Raw genomic sequence first — 9,633 nt, 5'->3', positions numbered from 1 at the left:
AAATGTTCGAACCGTTTTAAATTCGAATTTGTTATTGCGTATTGGTTCGATTATAGAACGATTGTAAACGTTCCAGAAAATTGATTAAATTGAAAATAGTTCGTTTGATTCTCGGCAATTCTCTTCAGCGGTAGGTGTTATATGACAATTACTATGGTTATTGAAATATTGAATGTAAATGGGGTTTGCTTGCAAAACCTCCGCGGACGAAGTTGCGGGTAACAGCTAGTGTTTTTATATATTTCGATTTCTTAACCAAATGTTCGAACCGTTTTAAATTCGAATTTGTTATTGCGTATTGGTTCGATTATAGAACGATTGTAAACGTTCCAGAAAATTGATCAACTTGAAAATAGTTCGTTTCATTTTGAGCAATTCTCATCATTCTCAGCGGTAGGTGTTATATAACAATTACTATGGTTGTTGAAATACGGAATATAAATGGGGTTTGCTTGCAAAACCTCCGCGGGCGAAGTCGCGGGTAACTGCTAGTGTTAATATAATTATCATAAATCATAGAGAATGAAATATGAAAACATCTGTGGCTCTGTGTTGTCATCTTATTTAGCGGTCTTTAAGAGCTCAATATTGGCATTTTTCATGGTAGTTTCAATATCTACTGTTTGGCGTCGTTGTCAGTGCCACTCGATTTTGGTAAATTTAACATAAATTAGTTTTTTCTACTATCGAAAATAATTTTAATAACTGTATTTGTTATTTAACCTTACAAAATCATCTTATTTTATAATGTTTTAGAGCAAACCACATTTTCAAATACTGTAAACATCGCCAAATTGTTAACATGCACATTTACAAGTATTTACAGTACTGTACGTACATGAATTCGTAAATTTAGATTACTTTTTCTGTATTATATTAAAAACTAAAATTTATTTGTTTGTAAGCTTAAAATAGATTCTTATTAACCATATATTATTAAAAATTCATTTATAAATAAAATACAAAACTGAGAATGGTTATTTCTGGTTTAGTATAGTGACAAGTAAATTCGACTTACGTCGCCTCTCCTGGAACCAATTACCGACGTAAGGCGAGGTATACCTGTATGTCTTTAAACTTACGTATTTTGTAATTATGTTTATATACAGTATAACAACTTTAATTCATTGAATTAATACTTTTACATAAACCTAGATCCGCCCTGTGTACAGTACAGGGGCAAGCCACTACTAATTAGAGGTGGAGAGCATATATTTTAAATTAAATGATTTAAAAATATGATTACAAATTGCAGCCTGGAATTGTCACGATGTCACAATAATTGCTCGTAGTTATAGTTTGTGAAAACTTTTTTTTCAACTTGTGAAAATATTTTCAATGAAAAACCGCATTTTGATCTTTGTCACGTTACCAACAGCAATATTGAAGTTAAAATCCTTCTAGGAGGTAATAAGGAGTTAATAGTTGTGGGACACTGAAGAAGCGTTGCATTTGCCCATGAAAAGTAGACAAAGAAAACATGCCAGTAAGTGCAAGAGACTGATACACTATTAGGATGTGCACGAACTGTGCACTATATCCATAATTGTGGATAACACAAGTATATTAAGATGAACTAATCTTTTGTTATATATGTTATAGACAACAACTTTAGATCTGAAGCCGTCAGCTCGAATAGGGATTAGAAAATTACCAATCCGAAATGCATTGTTAAATAGGCGAAAAAAAGAGAACTGTTTTAATCTCGATCTCTGTTAATTATGCATAATTAAGAAAGATGTGATATCTATCACTAGTCTCGCTATTGGAAGAAACCTTCATTTATAACTTTTTATACGCTCTCTAGCCTGACTCCGCGAAGTGAACTACCGTCCTTTTCCCGAAGGCTTTGTACATTTCTAACCTTTCAAGTTGTTTCGGCTGAGGCACTATTTTTCATTTCTAAGCAGTGAACTATAATTCTCTATAAGACGACAGTAATGATTTCATGTCACGTTGTAACTTTAAAGCTCGTTTTTCATTAGGATCATATTTGACAAATTTTGTTTAAAATCGTTCGTATAAAACAAAATTAGGTGTATAGTACATTATTTTTTTTTTTGTATGAGTCGATAGAACAGTGTCGTTGTCTGTGGTCTTAAATCAGATTAAATTTATACATAGCTAAATAAGGACCTCTTGCTTTTAAATCTATTATTTGATGGAAATGGAATGATAGTTTGCTATAGCTTAGGATTACGTGTTTGAATCCCATCCTTACTGAAATCAAAGTTGGCAAACTTTTATAGATGCGCCTGCTAAAATAAGCACATTTAACTCTAAAGCTTCTACATAACACAACATTGATTATATTTAACTATCTGTTACTAATTTAGGTAATATTTCATGTTATTTGTATTTTCTTTGTTACTTAAAAATTTGATTGATTTCAGAATCAGTTCAGTTGAACTGTTTATACGGAACTGTTTATAAAAAACGGAAGTGTCATTATATCTTAGAATTGAAAAAAGAAGTTATTCAATTTCAATTGTAAATATATATAGACTACTAGATAAAATGTCATAGCATATATTTGATAGTGAAATTGAAGAGAATGAATTAAATTAACTCTTCAAAGATGGAATTTGAAGTTAGCAATAGACTAATTATTTTGAAAATATCACAAAATTAAGAAAAATTTTTAAACAATTTGAAATAATAGAAATTAAAATTTCTTTTGTTCTTGTAATATTTGAAATTACATGCAATATTAAATTTATAAAAAACATTTTAAAGATGTACAGCCAAGAAAATATAAAAGTGTTGTATTAATAATACAAGTTGTTATTCTTTATACATTATTTAATAAATAGATTTGGTATGTAATTAATAATTTGAATAGATTAATGTTGTAGAAATAATAGTTTTGATTGTAGTATTTCTCAAACAGTTGTAAATCAATTCTTTCTAGTGTTAAAATGATTATTCCTTGAATTGTAACTTAAGGATTATTGCTTGTTGAAGCAGACATAGATAATTGATTTGAAAATACACTTCTTTAGATTTGTAAATAAATAAAATTCACAAAAATATACTTCAGAAGTTGATTTATTCAAGCATGAGTAGCAAACAGATTCAGAGACAAATTTATAAAATGTTGAAGATGAATTTTAGATCGTAACTTTGCAAACATTTCCTTTGTCATTCTCTTAGTTTGACTGTCGAATGTATTCTAAAACTTGCATGCACGCCTATAGGAACCGGCACAAACTCGTTCCAAGCGAGACATTCTCTGCCTCCTATCAATCTTTCCTATGTGTTATATGTATAAATTTTACCCAAGTTCGTTGAAATCCGGCAGCCTGCCAGTCGTGTTACAAATAATTGGCAATAAATCCAAAATGCGTCGTGAACAAAATGGTATACAACGAATAGCAATTTCTCACCGAAATAATATATTATGTAAGAGATATGTTACATTGCAGGCCAACTAAAAGCAATTTATCTGCAAATGTCTATAACAGTGTTTCTCAACCTCTAACAAATCGTCGCTCCCTTCAATAAAACCGTTACGTAGTATCGCCCCCTTCACTTCAAAATTCTGATGCCCAGGACCAAGGCTTAACGCCAAATTCGTACTGCATTGAATAGACTAGTGACTAGTATAATGTTATTTGTTTAATTATTGTACGATATAACGAATAAAATATCTAATTATTCTTAATATAATGTTTTACTATATCGCCCAGAAAATTGTTTTCCCCCCCCAAAATATAAATTGTTACTAATCGCCCCAACATGGAAAAACGCCTACATGGAGGCGATATCGCCCCCGTTGAGAAACTCTGGTCTATAAGAAACTGTTTATACGGAAGTGTCACTATAAGAAGGTGACAGCCGGATGTTTGAGCGGTTGGTACTTCAGTCTACCTCTCTGAGATCTGGGGCCATATTCTGGTCACAGTCTCTCGTCTCTCACAAGCCGGTCGCTGATTGGCTAATCACTTGGATTAGCCAATCAGCGACCCTCATGTGTCAAGACAGCCCGGCAGCCCAAATTGTGGATCTTCAGAAACCAAGCATGGGTAAGATTAAAACGAACCTCCATATTCGTGCCCTCCATAAACAAAACAAAACAAAAAAAAATCACCAGCTGCCATATTACAAGTGTAATGAAATATACGATGAGCACCAAGATCTTTAATTAATGATTTTATGTAAAAGTTAGCGATACTGAAATAAGAGCGCAGATAATTTCTTACCATAAGTAAATTTCCAGAGATTTAACAGAAAAATTCATCACAATACGATTATTGATGCTAATGTGTGAAGTTCCATTTAATCCATGCAAGATGTGATTACCAGAGCCCCTTCGGCCGCCAATTTAAAGTCTTTTAATCTTTAAAATTGGCGTTTCCACTTCCCGGGACGAGGACCCAGGGGTTGGATTTGTTGGAAGCGTGTGTTCGGGTTGTTTCATTGTGTGGAATTACACAGCACGAGGCGCTTGACGTGTAAGTGCGTGAGTGCGAGAATTCGAGTAAAGGTTAAACGGTGTATATCTTCGTGTACAGTGATGTTGTGTCCGTGCGTGTGTGTGTATGTGTGTGATCGAAGAACATCTTCGGCATGTCTATAAACAGAAAAATAGTCAATTACGATACGAGAATAAGGTGTGTTAAAAAATGAAACGAAAGAGTTCTTACCATCGGAAAATATTCACTTGTACGATAAATGGTCCTCTTCGTGGTAAAGTTGGGGAGGGAGATTCTTCTCCCTCCCAAATGTTCCTACAAAACACAAAGGCAGTGAGAAAACGAGAAGTTTATTCATTTATTACCTAAGGTCAAGATTATTACCTTAATCAGACAGCCTTTCTTCCCGAACAGTGTTATGAGAAGAGCGAAGGGTTCGTTAGGCTAGCCTAGGCTAACCTAACGAACCCTAACCGGAAGCTCAATCCTCATAACAGCTGTTTGGGAAGAAAGGTCGGCCGAATGTCGCGTCCGGTGAAGAAACGTGTCAAGTCCGTGGGTCACGTCCGGGTAAGAAAGGTCACGTCCGTTAAAAAGTGTCATGTCCGGGTAAAAAGTGTCGAATCCGGTAAGAAAGTCGCATCCGGGTGAAGAAGAGGAAATCGAAGAAGATCACCGCCTAGGCCAAGGCAACCGCAGCCGTCCGCAGCAACTAAACCACGGACAGCACGGTCCCTCGACTTCGGGGGCTCTCTCCTCCGACTCCTCCCCGTCCAGACTTCGGCAAGGCGGTGGCGTCGCCGTCGCGGACGAACGGGCAGAACACGACCAAACAGAAAGTGTCAGCTCGGACGAGCTGTCACTTTCGACATCCTCCACAGCAAGGTCTGTGGCCGGATGACCCCCGAAGACCTCGGCCAAGCGCACTGGACCCAGGGTGTAGCGTCGCATCATCCCGACTCCGGGAGGATGCCACGCCACGCGCACTTGGCCAAGGCCTTCTTCACCCGCTGCCTGTCGCTCCTCGGACGGCACGGAACGACAGACTCGTTCCGCGTCGTCCGAGGAACCCTCTCCCTCCGGCGCCACCGCCTGCCTCCGCCGGAACCGCCTCCAACAACGCACCAACGTCTTCATCCTGTAAAAAAGAAAATTTGCAATTAGTCCAGTGAAAACAAAAGCTTAAATTAATGCTTAAATTCTTCCGAGTAAAAGCAAGCCGCCTTTTTAAATCTAAAAGATTCGAATCCGACTATCGAACGATGTGCCGAGATGTCTTCTGGGACCGATTCTCCAAGTAATATTAAATCAATTCTTACGTCTAGGGTCAATATGGACTAAGACTTACCTAAAAAATCTTGAATCCTCTCCGCAAAAGTCCACAAACCGCAAAAAAAGCAACGCAATCCAAGAGCAGAACAAAAGCACGTCCGAAAGCAACAAGAAACACAATCGAACTGCGATTCGTCATGCGTGACGTATTTCGAACAAACGTTAAAAACGCGTCAACAATGTTCGAATTTCGTAAAAAAAATCATTTTTTAATTTTTTTTAATTAATTAATTTATAATTATTTTTCTTTTTTAAATTATATAAATAATTTAATAAATTAAATAAATATTTATTTATTATTTAAAAAATTAAATAATAAATAAATAAATCATCTTCTGCATTTACATGGTGCAGAATGTCCACCGTGGAGAGGTAAAAGACGATCTTTTTAAATTCTACGTCGACGATGGCTTTCGGATAGAGTGGATGCACGTTGGACGAAATGGAGAACGATCATTTCGATACTGATCTGTTTATTGATGAAATCCAAAAGAGACCAGTTATCGTCAAATGATTTTATAGACATTCTAAAATAATTAAAAAACTTGGGTTCATGTTGTCTTAGTTTTGGATACAACGTCACAAACATTCCATGTGTCAGTCTATCTCGCAATATTGGGTGCACCCAAAATTCTCTTTGCCTCTGCCATCGTCTTTTATAGCGACGATAGAGGAGCCACAGACAAGCAATTACTTTCACGTCCATTTCCAAAATGAACCAATGCGAACGGTCGTCGAACGCCGAGCTAAACGCGCGGTGTGTACGCTGCGTTTAACGCAGCGTACACACCGCGCGTTTAACGCAACGTCCAACGCCTAATGTATACTAGCTAGGGATTGTATACCGGTTAACCGATAAATTGACAAAAAAACATTCGGTAAACTTACCGGTAAATTTTTGAAATTTAGGTAAATGAAAAATCCATACTAGAAATTTCTATGTAGAAAATATTGTGTTTATACATATTTAAAAGGGCTAAAGGAACACTGAAAAGAAGAAACCAGTGTAAGCAACAATATACCTAATTATTAATTTTATGTGAGATATTTTTTGTTTAATTTTAATTTAATGACCATTCGTCCAACAAGTGTTGAATCAGAAAGGATATTCATGGGATCTGGATTATTTTGTACAAAAATTAGATCAAAATTAGGAGATAAGTCTAAATAATTTAAGTTTCTTGAGAAGTTAATTTTAAAAAATGATAATCAATAAAATGGTATTAGGTACTTTATATTATTTCTGTTGTATTTTTATTTTTCTGTATTATTTTATTTCTGTTTACAGTATTTCTATATTTATTATTATAGTTTGTTTAAAATAACACTTTAATTTTTATATTTTATATATTTGATATCTTTGAAATAAAAAATGTGAAATGGAAATAATAATGACATATTTTTTATCACCTTAATTTTATTGTTCAAGAGAATAATTTACCGGTAAACTGGTATTTTNAAAAAATTAAATAATAAATAAATAAATCATCTTCTGCATTTACATGGTGCAGAATGTCCACCGTGGAGAGGTAAAAGACGATCTTTTTAAATTCTACGTCGACGATGGCTTTCGGATAGAGTGGATGCACGTTGGACGAAATGGAGAACGATCATTTCGATACTGATCTGTTTATTGATGAAATCCAAAAGAGACCAGTTATCGTCAAATGATTTTATAGACATTCTAAAATAATTAAAAAACTTGGGTTCATGTTGTCTTAGTTTTGGATACAACGTCACAAACATTCCATGTGTCAGTCTATCTCGCAATATTGGGTGCACCCAAAATTCTCTTTGCCTCTGCCATCGTCTTTTATAGCGACGATAGAGGAGCCACAGACAAGCAATTACTTTCACGTCCATTTCCAAAATAAACCAATGCGAACGGTCGTCGAACGCCGAGCTAAACGCGCGGTGTGTACGCTGCGTTTAACGCAGCGTACACACCGCGCGTTTAACGCAACGTCCAACGCCTAATGTATACTAGCTAGGGATTGTATACCGGTTAACCGATAAATTGACAAAAAAACATTCGGTAAACTTACCGGTAAATTTTTGAAATTTAGGTAAATGAAAAATCCATACTAGAAATTTCTATGTAGAAAATATTGTGTTTATAGATATTTAAAAGGGCTAAAGGAACACTGAAAAGAAGAAACCAGTGTAAGCAACAATATACCTAATTATTAATTTTATGTGAGATATTTTTTGTTTAATTTTAATTTAATGACCATTCGTCCAACAAGTGTTGAATCAGAAAGGATATTCATGGGATCTGGATTATTTTGTACAAAAATTAGATCAAAATTAGGAGATAAGTCTAAATAATTTAAGTTTCTTGAGAAGTTAATTTTAAAAAATGATAATCAATAAAATGGTATTAGGTACTTTATATTATTTCTGTTGTATTTTTATTTTTCTGTATTATTTTATTTCTGTTTACAGTATTTCTATATTTATTATTATAGTTTGTTTAAAATAACACTTTAATTTTATATTTGATATCTTTGAAATAAAAAATGTGAAATGGAAATAATAATGACATATTTTTTATCACCTTAATTTTATTGTTCAAGAGAATAATTTACCGGTAAACTGGTATTTTAATTTTAATTTACCGAATTACCGGTAAATGAAAAAGTCGGTAAATTTACAATCCCTAGTACTAGCCCTTATTTCACCCAATATTTTTGGCTTTTCGGAGAGATTCGTCGGTGGCCGCCGGGGTTGCACGTATTGCATATTGATGCATCATCAAACTGGATAAAGTTAAGAGTACAGTACTTTTTCCGACGATATGGAAAAAAAAGAAAAATTGATTAACTTTTTTTACGAGTATAAGCAAGAACATAATGCAGCCGAAGCAATCCGAAATACTAATAAAACTTTTGATAAATGTTCTGTGAGTGAGCAGACTATCAGACATTGGTTCAAAAAAGTTTATTTCGGGTATACAAATCTCAAAAATCAGAATTGAAGAACATCACTTGACTGTCATGGAAATCGCCGAAAGGTTGAGCATACTGGACGTTATTTAAACATTTCTCGACATTAAACATGTTAGGAAAGTCAAGAAGCTCGACAAATGGATAGGTCTACCACACGAACTCAGCAAAAGAGATAAGGAGCATCATTTGGAGGTCTGCAGTTCTTTAACAAAATTTCATACAAATCGTCTATCTCGCAATACAGAGAAACAAAATGTTTTTAGTCTTTGGAGGAACACAACGTTACATTTTTTTTTCCTTTTTTATCATTGAAGATCTGTCCAAGCTGTTAGACCCGTAGAAATCCGTTCCAAATGTGTTTTACTTTCCCGTTTGTTATAACATAACACGGGAAATTATTGTAATCATCTCAAATTTTAGTTTTTTTACTACTATTCTGGCTGTAAGGAATGTAACACGGCCCACCAGTGCCCGAGCGGATTTCATCCCCGCTCTTTGAGTTAGATCTAGTCCCTGAACACTGGGAGTTTCGGTCGTGGGTTCGCGGCTCCCTCAGGGACGGGCTGGTAGCATGGATGTCTATGCGTGCGTATTGGTCATTCTATAAGGCCGGCAAGGCTCCTTCGGTCGCCTAGTGATCAAAAACAAGCTATTCGGAGATAGACCCTACTTGTTATGGATGCTCCAAATAATAACACCCTATTAACAAAAGAAAGGAATGTAACACGGGTTACATTTTCATAATATTGTAACCGTAGCAATTCTTTTCATTCGCAATTTCATTCTAGTGAACAATCTTGGATTTTGTCCACTTTTTTCTTTCTATGTTTTGTTTGGCTCTAAGTGAAGTAACTATATTAGTGACAATGCAAAATGTACTGTTAAAAATTCGATAACATTCGAATAATTAACAAAGCGTCCATATTGGCTTTCATGTA

The 9,633-nt window shown here is 34.9% G+C and overlaps 1 long non-coding RNA gene across 1 annotated transcript; it reads right to left on the bottom strand.

The window, feature by feature from the left end:
* Window positions 1-4,400: 4,400 nt before the first annotated feature.
* On the bottom strand, window positions 4,401-5,904 carry LOC111627352. Its single transcript, XR_002756985.1, has 3 exons — window positions 5,764-5,904; window positions 4,647-5,553; window positions 4,401-4,573 (listed from the first exon to the last, which is right to left on the bottom strand). It is a non-coding gene; the product is annotated as an uncharacterized LOC111627352 (long non-coding RNA).
* Between the last annotated feature and the right edge of the window lie 3,729 nt (window positions 5,905-9,633).

The sequence above is a fragment of the Centruroides sculpturatus genome, unplaced genomic scaffold (genome assembly GCF_000671375.1).
Source record: "Centruroides sculpturatus isolate CEXI.00-Female unplaced genomic scaffold, Cexi_2.0 scaffold437, whole genome shotgun sequence".
Taxonomy (NCBI): domain Eukaryota; kingdom Metazoa; phylum Arthropoda; class Arachnida; order Scorpiones; family Buthidae; genus Centruroides; species Centruroides sculpturatus.
The sequence above is the reverse complement of the archived record's forward strand: the minus strand, read 5'-3'. Positions and strand labels throughout refer to the sequence as shown.